This window comes from Pan paniscus, chromosome 4, assembly GCF_029289425.2.
Source record: "Pan paniscus chromosome 4, NHGRI_mPanPan1-v2.0_pri, whole genome shotgun sequence".
In the NCBI taxonomy this organism is placed as follows: Eukaryota; Metazoa; Chordata; class Mammalia; order Primates; family Hominidae; genus Pan; species Pan paniscus.
Genome location: NC_073253.2, coordinates 122,579,893 through 122,592,697, shown reverse-complemented (window position 1 = coordinate 122,592,697; position 12,805 = coordinate 122,579,893). Strand labels below are relative to the sequence as shown.

At 38.3% G+C, this 12,805-nt stretch overlaps 1 protein-coding gene and 1 long non-coding RNA gene across 4 annotated transcripts in view; one reads left to right on the top strand and one right to left on the bottom strand.

Annotated features, from left to right (window-relative positions):
• MEGF10 (multiple EGF like domains 10) overlaps positions 1-12,805 on the bottom strand; it is a 235,899-nt gene that overhangs the window by 178,033 nt on the left and 45,061 nt on the right. The gene's annotated exons all lie outside the window — the stretch shown is intronic.
• LOC129397813 (uncharacterized) overlaps positions 1-12,805 on the top strand; it is a 58,356-nt gene that overhangs the window by 3,731 nt on the left and 41,820 nt on the right. For both annotated transcript variants that reach the window (XR_008625429.2, XR_008625430.2), the window contains exon 2: positions 4,656-4,751. This is a non-coding gene — a long non-coding RNA (uncharacterized LOC129397813). The remainder of the gene's footprint in view (positions 1-4,655; positions 4,752-12,805) is intronic.

Sequence of the window (12,805 nt, the reverse complement as noted above, 5' to 3'; positions counted from 1 at the left end):
TTACTTGGTCCATGTAATGTATTATACATTTGATATACTGTTGGATTTGATTTGCTAAAATTTGTTCAGGATATTTGTGTCTATACTCATTAAAATTATTGGTCTGCGTTTTTATTTTCTTGTTATCTCTTTGGTTAGAAGTTCATCAATTTTTAAAAATCAATTCAAAGGATCAGACTTTAGTTTCATTGATTTTTTTCTATTACTTACACATTTTCTACTTTGTTGATTTTAGCTCTTACCTTTACTATTTCCTTCCTTCTATATACATTAGATTTATTTTTCTCTTCTTTTTTCTTTAATTTCTTAAAGTCAAATTTTTGCTTATTGATTTTTAGATTTCTTTTTTCTTATATAAGCATTTAAAATTATAAACTCCTCTCTAATAACTACTGTAACCATGTTCCACAAATTTTGATAACCTGTTTATATAGTTCAAAATATTTTTTCTTTAACCCATAGGTTATATAGAACACTGTAATTTAATTTCCAAATTTCAGGGAATTTTTTAGGTATTTGTTTTATTGATACATAATGTTTTACATATTTGCAGAATACATGTGAAAATTTGTTACATGCATAGAGTATGTTACAAGGGGAGCATCTCGGGTATTCATCACCTTGAGCATTTATCATTACTATGTGTTAGGAACATTTCTAGTCCTCTCTTCTAGCTACTTTGAAATTACAACACATGGCTGCTAACAATAGTCACCCTTCTCTGCTACTGACCATTAGAACCTACAACTTCTATCTAACTGAATATTTATACTTATTAACCAACCTCTCTTCATGTCTCCCTCTCACTCACACACTCTTCCCAACATTTGGTATCCATTATTTCACTTTCTACCTTCAAAAGATCAACTTTCTTAGCTCCCACATATGAGTGAAAACATGTGATATTCCTCTTTCTGTACTTGGCTTATTTCACTTAATGTCCTCCAGTTCCATCCATGTTGCTGCAAATAACACGATTCCAATTTTTTATGGCCGAATAGTATTCCACTTTGTGTATATACCACGTTTTTTAATCCAGTCATCGATTGATGGATGCTTACATGGATTCCATCTCTTTGCTATTATGAATAGTGCTGCAATAAGCATGGGGCACAGGTATCCTTCTGATACATTGATTTCACTTCCTTTGATTAAATACCCAGTAGTGGGATTCAGATATATTTTTATTTATTTTAATTTAATTTTATTACAGCCAGTGAGAATAGTTCATCTTATTTCAATGCTTTTAAATGTGCTGAGACTTGCTTTATGGCAAAAATATGGTCTTTCTTGGTGAATGGTTCATGTGCACCTGAAAACAATGTACAACTGCTGCTGCTATTGGGTAGATTGTTCTAAAAATGTCAACTGGGTCTCATTAGTTGACACTGTTTGTCAAGTCTTCTATTTCCTTACTAATCTTTACTATCTTTATTCTGAACACTACAACATAACTAATGCAATCTTAGATTAAGTAGACTTTTTTGTTGGTGGTAACTATATCACTCTGTTAACATAGAATTTATAATCTACTAAAATTCCAATTATTTTTCATATTTGCTATTAATCTTGATGTCTTAAAATATTATTTGTATTTTTAGTTGAGAATTTCATAGTAATTTTATAAGACTGTTTATTTAGGTCTATCAAATTCCATTTTTGTATATGCAGTCCATCTTTAGAACCTGTCAAGGGCTTGGTGGAGCTAACTCTTTTCCTAGTATATTAGCTAGGCAGCTTGAAATCATGATATTGGGAATTGATCAGAAGGCCACGATGCTCTTGAACAAATAATTATTAGACATGTAGAAGCAGATAGAAATAAAATGCATATTCTAATGGAGACTTTCCTCTCCATTTATATTTATTCACATCCTGTAGTACAGTCATTCAACTGCTGATAAATTCTACAATTCTATTATTACATCCAGTCTACTTTCTTCATCTGATCCACAAGGATTTTATGAGATATTTTTTCAATTACCTTATAAATCCAGAGATATTCTCATTTGTTCCATTTACCTGTCTGCTAATATTTTGAATAAAGAAAACTAAGTCACCCTACCAGTTCTACCTCTTAGCAAACAAGATTGGCTTCTTATACCCATAATTTCCTTTCAGTAGTGCTCTCAAATTATGCTTCTAAATCTATGATTTAAAAGCTTGCTTAGTTACAGCAATAGACTAGAGTTCACAGAGTTTACCTTCTTCCCACTTAAAAAAATAGAAGTGGGGGTTACAGCAGAGTGTAAACTCATAAGTATGGCAGAAGGTTATCATTTTTTTTACTTCATTCAATTCTAACAACGAGGCATGTATAATTATTCCTGCTTTACAGGTAAGAAAAAGAAGGCTCAGAGAGATCAATTATCTTGCCCATGATCCCATATCTAGTGAGTGGCAGAGGGAGGACTGACCCTGGGTCTGACTTCAAAGCTTATGCTCTCTCTACCACTTCACCTGCCTCAGAACTACATCTGTTTATTCTGGTCTTCTGATTGCTTACTGTGGTTCCTCAAATCTCACCATTATGCTATGTTTAAACACTTTTTCCTCATAGTCACTGAAAATCTACACTGAAAAAAAAATGTTCAGGAGCCTTAAAGCTCTTGTGTGTACACAGCTTTATCTCTCCCCACAACACAAATGCAGGCAAGATTGGAAGAGGTCATGTCTTTAGCCATAGGTCTCAGCCAAGGGACGTAGAGGATTAGAAAGGTGGGGTTCTTGGCCCATGAGTCTCCTCCCAGATGCCTTCATTTCGGTCTTCTTCTTCCAGTCCTAGATATTTTTTAAGCTCCCTTCTCCAGTATGAGTCTTGTCCAGGTTTTTGAAAAGATCACTGTCTTTTAAAGGTAGTGGAGGAAGAAAGGGAAGAGCAGAACAATGGATGAGGAAATTGTATTTGCAGCCTTGGACCCTGTATCAGGAGTTAGGAGTACTTTTCTGTCTTCTTCATGTAACATGTCTTCACAGATTTAAGGCAATCCTAGTATTCTTACTTTGAAAGGGGCAACAATGGGATTCCAAATTCATCCGTTTATTTCCCCTAGCTTAGTGTTTTCCCCCCAAAAAAGTTTTAATATGATCCACAGTAAGAAGTACATTTTTCATTATGAACAAATTCTTATCTTTGTAAGTATATAATTAGAACAGGTTTCATGAAACAACACTTACTCTTACCATATGTAATGCCCTCTCATGTTTTCTTAACGATGCTTCTCGAACTTTAATGTGCTCATTCATCAGCTAGAGATTTTGTTAAATATGAGGTTCTGATTCAGTATCCAGGGTGGAGACCGCATTTTAACAAACTCCTACGTGGATGCTTCTGTTTCTTGGATTTCACTTTGAGAAGCAAAGTTCTATTCTGTATTGTTTTATTTAAATGTTAAATTACTTTTAGGACTCCCAAATGTGTCTGGACTGGCAGTTTGTAAAAGCATTGCTGGTGTATTGGGGCAGCATGCCTATCTAGGATATTCTTGTAAACATAGACTTACTGTGGAGTGGGATCATGCTTGGAAGTAGTTCAGCAAGAAACAGGATTTATCTTCCATATACCAAGACCAGAGAATCACAGAAGTAAAGACATGAATATCTTCCTGAAATTGCTTTTTTTAAAATTTCAACATTTGATATAGTGAATACATCTATTACAATTTGGAATAAATAAATCTAAATATTCTGCATAATGAGGACTTATGAATGTGTGTGAAAAGAAAGTTGCAAAAGTTGACTGAAGGTGAATATGGCAATGATGTAAGTATCAGGGGGAATAAAACATTTCCTGTAGTATGATCTTTTGTCTGCAATATGAATGCATACTGTATCAGTCAGGGTTCTTGTTTTCAAGTAACACAAACCAACTCCAACTAACTTAATAAAAACAACACTGAGGGATTCCAGAAGAGAGGGCAGCTGGGAGGCCCAAAGTTAAAAATGAGCAAGAATCCCTTTAGAGGACTGGGAAAAAAAAAATCGAAGCCATGGTCTCAGAGCTGAACCAATCTGGTCAGGCTGTCCCTGCTGAGATTGATGAACTTGAACCATTTCTTTCCTTAGTCTTCACATGATGCTCTCAAGATCAAAGTCACAGGAGAGAGCATTCATTTGACTGAACTTAGGTTTTGCACTTCCTCCTGACTATTCTGAGAAAACAGGAAGGCTTTGGCCCTTCAAACTTCCATAGTGAGACAGGTGCCTGATACACCATCCTTCCAGAAGCACAGAAAAGTGGGGAGAGGGGATGTTGTCCCAAAAAGAAAAGAGGATGCCACTGGGAAAAGAAACTATTAGATTGGTACAAAAATAATTCCAGGTTTTGCCATTAAAAGTAATTAGAAGTAATGGCAAAGCCTGCAATTACTTTTGCACCAATGCAATAGATTCTAAGTCATCAATAAACTATACTGGACACAGCGCTGCGAATTGGTCAGGCCTTTATTACAAGTATAGCAGTAAAGTAAATGGGATTTCAATTTTGGGGAACCATGGGCATAGTCTCAGAGAGTAAATCATAATTGGTGCATATTCGAACGTGTATCCAAATCCACTCCTTGAAGGACTTAATAAAAGGCATCAGAAAACCAACTTCGACACCACCAGCAACCACTGCTGCAGCTACCCCAACCCCTATTCCTTTTCCCCTATAGGAAAAAACTAAGAAACTCAAGAGGAGTCATCAGAATTCCTGCCATGTGGGAGTCATCAACCCAACGGGTGACTTTTTTCTGCTCCACATATAAGAGGTAAGAGGAATATTTCTACCCTCCTATGACAGGTTAAGTAAAAATGGAGGGGGAAGCAAGAGAAATAATCACAGTGATGAAGAATACTAGCAAGAGGTAGAAACCAGCCATCTCCAACCCTAGTTAGACTTCTGTGAAGTGGGGCAGGCAGATTTACTCTCCCCACACATTTCAACAGGAGGAAAGGAATTGGAAAGAGATAGTAGGCAGCTTCTGTTCCCATTGTTTGGTGAGGCAAAAATGCCTGAGTTTCCTTAGGGCCAAATCGACACCACAAGAGGTATCTGGACTTAAGCAATCTTGTCCCTACCCTGCCTAAGAGGGTTGCCTGCTAGTGGAGGAGCACAGCCAAGGAGCGGGAGCTGAAGGTGGAGGGGGCAGAAGAACTCGGGTTGTGGTCATCACCCACATCAGATGCCTGTGCAACTGGGGCCCCTGCTAGGCCTACTGAAGAGCCTGCCCATGCCCTGCCCTTCAGCAGTGTCCAGACATCTGCCACAGGCACAGTTGGCCATCCCGTGTGCACCACAGCAGCAGCAGCAGCTAAGCAGATGCCTGTCCTTTCCTTCATCCCTGCTCCAAGACCCCAACACTCCAGGAGATACAGAAAAGATGAAGGAAGAGCGGGAAGCAGAGGAGCAGGAGAGAAGCAATGTACACACAATTCCCCCAGGGTAGGACCACTGGCCCCTGGTCACACCTGGACTGACAGGAAGAGTGAAAAAGTGGATATAATCTGAGACTCGAGATATAAACTTAACTTTTTAAACCTGAAAGTGTCTGAAATGCCACAGACGCTTCCTGAGACGTCGTGAAGGGACAGAAAACTCTCATCAAAGCATGCCTGAAAACAATGTAGGAGAAATCAAATAAAAGGGCTTCATGTTAGTATCCCACTGACTCTCCAATAAACTGGTTACACAGCAAAAGAAACTGACTTCCAGTACTTTAAGCAGAAAAGGAATTTATCGAGAAGCTACTGGATGCTGAGTATAACACCCAGAGGGCTGGAAGACTAGGTTAGGAAGATGGTGCAAGGACAGAATGAAGTTCTGCTCCCAGGGTTAAAATCATTCCTCGGAACTGGTCTGGGAAAGCCCTGCCACTGGATGCCAGATGCTGGAGTTCTCACCGTCAATGCCTTCAGCCCTGGACACTGACTCTGAGGCAACCACTGCCTCTGGGAATAGGAGGTTGCTGACTTCCCTGAGCTGCCAAAAGAATTCTCCATTGTCCCAGGTTCCAATTCAAAGCCCAGGGCTGATGCATCTGATTGGCCGAGCCCCAGACGCATGCCCAAGGCCCCTTTAGAAAGAAGTCCTAAGAAGCAAGTATATGCCCTTTGTTGTTTCTCTCCTGCGAGGAAAGCTCTTCCTCTAAGCAAGTCTCATAAGCAGCGTTGCTATAAGCCCATACGGTGCTTTGTGCAAAATGAGGAAAATGCATGCCTCTAGTTGGGAAAATAAGCAGGAATCTTTCCTTTCTCCAGTGGCTACAGAACACTGTCAGGAATCAGGGATCACAGCATGCCTGGATTTCAGTCTTACGTGCCCTCTCTGCTGGGAGCCTTTGTGCAGTGCACAAACTGCACGCGTGTATGTAGTAGCCCTGCTAATAAGGTGAGTGTTTCTCAAATACAAACGGGAATGCAACTGAGGTAACAAATACATACTACAGGAGACTTCAGACAGGGAGAAACACAGTTGACAGATGATGAGCACACAACTTGATGGGGGCCAGTGGAGAAATGCTATTATGAAACCAAGACAAGTGAACAAAAGCCAGGCAAATATTGGACTTGGCTGAGCACACACTTCATGTATTAATAAAACTGAACCACCATCATGAGGAGCATCTCTTTGCATCTTGTATGGAATTTGTCCTCCAATGAATGGAGGCATCAAGTAATATTGACAGAGAGAAGGCACATCTGAATCATCACGCAGAATTACTTAGAACCAGCAAATGTTTAATCAGTGCAAATGTTATGATTTACAACACCACCCCTCCTGAATGAGAGGATCATTTTCTCATATTTAACAAAGAAGATTTATTTTAAAATTTTGTATGTTTTCATGTTAAAATTAATATTCATTTGTTCACAAGTACGACAATAATTTAGCCAAGTGTTTTTGAAATAAAACAGTGGATATTATTTTAATACAATATAATAATATATAAACTCTTTTGCCCACATATTCATGATCAAATTAAAAGTAAATACTAGTGAGTTATTGCTATTTTCATCCTGAAAGTAATAGAAATAGAAATAGAAAAGACAAATAGATTGATCAGATCATTTTATATCAACTAGTCAGGAGGGAAAAAGCAGATTTGATTCAATTAAGTGATTTGTCTGTAACACCATCCTGCATCAGATCAATTGTATTGTGCATGCATTACCCTGTCAAGCTTCTACATTGGTTGATTTTACAGATGCTATGTCTGGAGTCTCTTTCTATAGTAGGGTGCTGGGTTGATAGTCTATTTGGGGAGGGTTCAAATTAGAATGGAAGGAGAAATATTTGACACAGAGTATTGTCTTTCAAGTTTTATTCTAAACTGTAGCAAAAAAGTGAGGCAGTAATTAGACAGGGATATAAGATCACAGGAGAGTTTTCTGCGGTGGGAGGAACTGCTGTTTTCATATGCTGTTGGGAATGACCCGTGGAGATCCAGTGTGGCTGAGGGGTGGCTTGCTATCACTCCAACACTATTTCTGAGAATTCTTGGCTATTTTAGTATTCTCTGTGGATGACCTTTTCAACAATCCTGGGCACTCAGTTCCAGGATCTCCTTTCTTCCAATGAACATGTTCTCCATCCTACCTCAGCTACTCACTACTATTGCCACAACCTAGACTTTGTCATGATCAATAATTGCAGCCTCTCCATAATCTCAGTTTCAAGCACCTCACTCTTCCATAATTATTTTTCTAACTCTCTTGTTCACTCAGTCTGGAGCACCAACTCAAATAATTCTTCTAATAAATCAGTATCCAAATCCATTGATCCTAGCCTTTTCATGTTCCTCAACATTTTACGTCTTTGCCTCCCTCCTTACTTGGCTTAAATACCATGGTCAGTCGTCATGGTAATTTACTTCCATACACTCAACTCATTTGCTCCTCTCTTGCTGCATTTTACTCACCCGGCAAAATCCCAGTGCTGGTTCAGTCCAACTCTCCACAAACTCCATGGTGGCACTGGTGCAATTTAATGTGTTGGAGAAAAGTAAAAATACAAACATTAATGAGCATCACTCTAAATTCATGACTACTAGTACTAAGTGGATCCTTGGCACTACCCAGCAACCCAATTATATCTCCTTAGTTCACTTGCTCTTCCATTCTTCTAGATGGTGACCTTCTCTCTTTTCAAACATCCAATATCTCTTCTTTCATCTTCACTGTCAGTTGAAGACCTTGCTTCTCATTTCCCTATTTCACTGAGAAAACTGAAGCAATTAGAGAAGAATCTCCACAAACTTCTGCAACTACAGCTGGTCATCCACCTTCATGTCTGGTCGTGTGCTTTGTCTTCCCTCCTGATGAATTGACCACACTCTCATTTAAGGCCGTCCTCCTCACTTATGCACTAAATTCTTTCCCTTGGGCCTCCCAAATGACGTGGATTTCTCCCTGTCTTTCCTGCATTATTAATTCTCTCCTCTCAACAAGAGTATTCCCATCAGCATTCACAAATATTTCTTCCACTTAAAAAAAGAACTTTGGTTCTCCTCCTACAGCTATTCTCTTCACTGTAAACTCCTTGAATTAAATTTCTAAACTTAGTATCTTCATATAGTTTCCTTCTATTCTCTCTTAAATCTCCTCTAATCAGGGTTTTGGCCCCAACCCTCAATTTAATACTGCTCTCTTTTTTTTTTCAAGGTAATCAAATGAGATCCAAGTTGCTGAAACCAATTGTCAGAAACATTTTTCTCTTCCCTTCATTGAATATCTTCCTTGACTTGATATCCTGGATGCCAGACTTTTTATAGTTTTCCCTTTTTCTCTCTGGTGGCTCCTTCTGTGTTACCTTTGTTGGTTTCTTCACATCTTTCCAACCTCTAAATTTTGAAGCACCCAGGTCTCAGTCATTGGATCACTTTTCTTTTCTAGCTACAATAACTCAATAAACTATCTCATTCAGGCTCAGAACTATAAATCCCATTCCTTTACTGACCACTCCTAAATGTAGATCTTCAGCCTTGACCTCTGCCCAGCTGTCTCCTGGACATCACCACTTGGTTCACAGATGGGCATCTCAAAATTAATATGTTCAAAACCCAACTCCTAATTTTCCCCCAAAAGTCTGCCCTTCCCAAATTCATCCTTGTCATCTCCATCTCAGCAAATGGCATCTTTATCCTTTCATTTGCTTATATCAAAAACCTTGGTGTCATCCTTGAGCTGCTCTTTCTCTGACACCCTCCATTCAAACTATAAGCAAATTCTGTAGGCTCTACCTTCAAAATACATTCACCAACCTACTCCAGACCTTCATCATTACCCCTGAATTAATGCAGTGGTCTCTTTATTGTTCTCCCTGTTTCTGACCTTAACCCTCCACCAATCACTCCCAGTGCCACAGCTAAAGTTATCTTGTTAAAACATAAGTTAGATCATGTTTCTCTCTTACTCTAGCCCTCATGTTCTCCCATCTTAGAGTCAAAGTGTTCACAGTGCCTCTGTTTCAAGTCTTGTTCTCCAGAAAATGGACTCTGGGATGGAGATTTGTAAGCAGGAGGTTTCTTGGGTTTGCTCTCAGGAGTAACACTTGTAAGGAAGTGAGGAAAGCAGAATTTGGCAGAAGGACCAGTGGACTGTGATATAGTTACAATAGGCCCACAGAGCTGGCCTGAATTGAGGCAAGGGCACCCAACTCCTATACTCCCTCCAGGACAGTCTTTGGATGTAGTCTGCTCCCAGGAGACAGCATAACCTTGCAAATGAAGTTCTTTTCTGTTGAAGGCAATTCCAGATGAGGAACTGAGCTAGGAGCCATCTACATCCAAAAACTCTTGCACCTGGGGAAATGAGTGCCTTGGTCCTGAAGTGCCCATGGTATCCACTACTCTCAGTGCTTCTTGGTTTTATCTTCTGCTCTCCTCTTGCTCTATACTTCAGATACTTTGCTCTCCTCTTGCTCTATACTTCAGATACTTTGCTCTCCTCTTGCTCTATACTTCAGATACTTTGGTCCCCTTGCTTTTCTTCAAATACACCAGACTGACTTCTACCTTAGAGCCCTTGCAGTTCCCTCTGCCTGGAATGTGTGGCTTGCTCCCTGATCTCCTGCACATCTTACTCAAATTTCATCTTCTCAGTGAGCCTTCTTATTCAGTATTGTAGCCCATCACCCCTTCCCCAACACACCTGATCCCCTTTACCATGCTCTACCTTTTCTTTTTTAATACCACTTTTCACCTTCTACTATCCTATATAATTTACTTATTCATTATGTTTATTGTTTGCTATGTCTTTCTCCCACTAAAATAAAAACTTCTTAATCTTTGCCTATTTTGTGTACTGATGTATCTCAAGCATGAAGAGGTGTCCTCATGCATAGCAATTCTCAAATATAATGAATATATTTTAAACAAAAGTTTTATAACTCAGTAGAGGATTTTTGTTTTCCACTTGGAAATTATCTTTCCTAAGTAGGAAATTCTTTTTAACATCACAGTCTTCTGAATATGAATTTATTAAGTCACTTAATCCATTTGCCCAAACCACAGAGTTGCCCAAACACAGCTCTCAGTTGAAGCAGGCTTATCTCTCAGATTATAATAATTATCTCACTCCTGCTATAAAAGTAAAGGAAGGGAGGAGAAGCTGCACATAATGAATTAATTAATCAAGGCTTTAATTTTTCTTTAAACCCAGGGAATTCATATCAGCCTGCCTTGTTATTTACCCAACTACCCTCTGGGATATTAATATTATATTCTGCGGTTTACAGCCTTAAATGGTCATGATGTGTTTACACAGGTGAAGAGCAAGTGCTCTGGCAGAGCCTTTCCTTACATTTCTTGTACATTAATTTACCTCAGAGTCTTCACACCCTGGAATGTCACTGACATGAAAACAACAGAAGGTTGTTTCACTAAGTGCAGTGCTTTGACTACACTAAGAAAAAGATAGTTATGTTTATATGGTTATAATACGGTAAACAAGGGAATTGGAGCCCCTAGCAAGACTTTCCTGGTTACCCAGCCCTGCTCAGCCACCCCTACTACCCTTTGGGCTGGCTGACCTATCAGTTGGGGAAGCTCTGCTAGATTAGCTGATGTCATAGGAAGTGAATTCTAACCAATTGGTGAGTGAAACCAATCCTCTATGACAAATATGATTCACAATTTCAAATTGCTTTCTTCACCAAATAGTCTCACAAATATCTTTTCCTATAACAAAAACAGTCTACTCTCGGTGTCAACAACCCCTTGAATTTTTAAATAAACATTTAAATATGTAGGAAAGTCCTTCACCCCTTCTGTTGGATTTGTCTATTGACACTCAGCCCACCTTATAAACTTTTCCATCCTTCCTTACAGTGTAGAGGCCAGAAGCCTGAGAAGTATATTTCTGTGACATCCTAGCCAGCAGAGTTCTGGAGGTATTTTTAGTCTCCATCTTAAAGATAAATTCACATGATCTTTGAAAGGCAGCAGTAAGGCAGAAATTATTTCTCTTCTTTCTCTGGCAGCAGTAGAAGGCATAGCATGGGCCTCCTAAATGTGAGTTTCTGTAGTAGTTTCTATGTCCCTTGCCATTCCACCCATCTTGGGGCTACAAAGTCCCATGAGATAAGCAGGAGCTTCCTGCAAGCTCCCAACTCTGATAGATAGAGACTCTAACTTTCTGTGGTGCTGCACCTAAAAGTTAGTGGCAGGCCCCTGACTCACTCTCCTTCAGCCCTTGATTATTTAAGCACCTGATGCATTGTAGTAAATCCTCTACTTGAAACACTTGGAATGCTTTTCATATTATTGCCTGATCCCTTCTTATAAAACAGGCATAGACACTTTCCTTTCTGATATAAGACAGGCAATAAACATATACTTTAACTTTCGTTTTATGGTAACAGATATGTTAGTACTGTCTAAGCTTTTTCCTATCTATTTAACATGATACAATGATGGCTAGCCCAGGACTTGTCTGCTGGTGCCTCAACAGACTTTCATTCTTTCAATTTCCTATTAAACTACCAACAAGCACTATGGTTTTTCCTTCAGTTATTTCTTAGCCAAGGGTAAATTAAAGAATATGAGGCTTATAATTTTCTGTTACTGTTATTACACAAAACACATGACCAGAAAAATGAGAGGGATATGGATCCCTAAAGAAAAAGCAAGGGCTTTTCTAGAAAAAAATGGTAAATAAATTTAGAGAATCAAACAAAATATTCACTACCATCTAACTACCTGAACATAAAAGTCATCTTTATCTCATACATCACATCAAAACAAATTTCAGAGAGATAAAAGATTTAAGTATTAAAGTAAATGACCCATAAGAATACTTGAAGACAATCTCAGTAATTACCTTTAAAACCCTTGCTTGAGAAAACATTTTCTAAGTGTGACACCAAAGGCAAAATCCATTTTAAAAAAATAGATTTTTAAAATCTTTTGATTTTAGAAGTTCTAAAATATATCAAAATTTAAAATAATATAATAGTTTCCACCACCTACATTTCACAATTACGGCATAGTTGGTTTACCATCTGTTTTTATTCTAAAGTATCATTCTAAAGTAAATTTAAAATATGAAAATACTTTACTTCTAAATGCTTCAGCATAGATCTCCAAAAAATTGAAATATACTCTTACAAAACCATGATACCTTTATCACACCTAGCAAAACTGAAAATAACTCTATTGTATTATCTAATATCTATTAGTCCATTTTCAGGTTCCTTCATTGAAACAAAAATTTTTCACAAAATTATTTCCGTTCAGATCAGGATCAATCATTACATTTGGTTGTTAGCTCTTTTAAGTAAGTCTTTTAAAATCTAGAACAATATCTTCTGCCCCTCCTTTTTTTC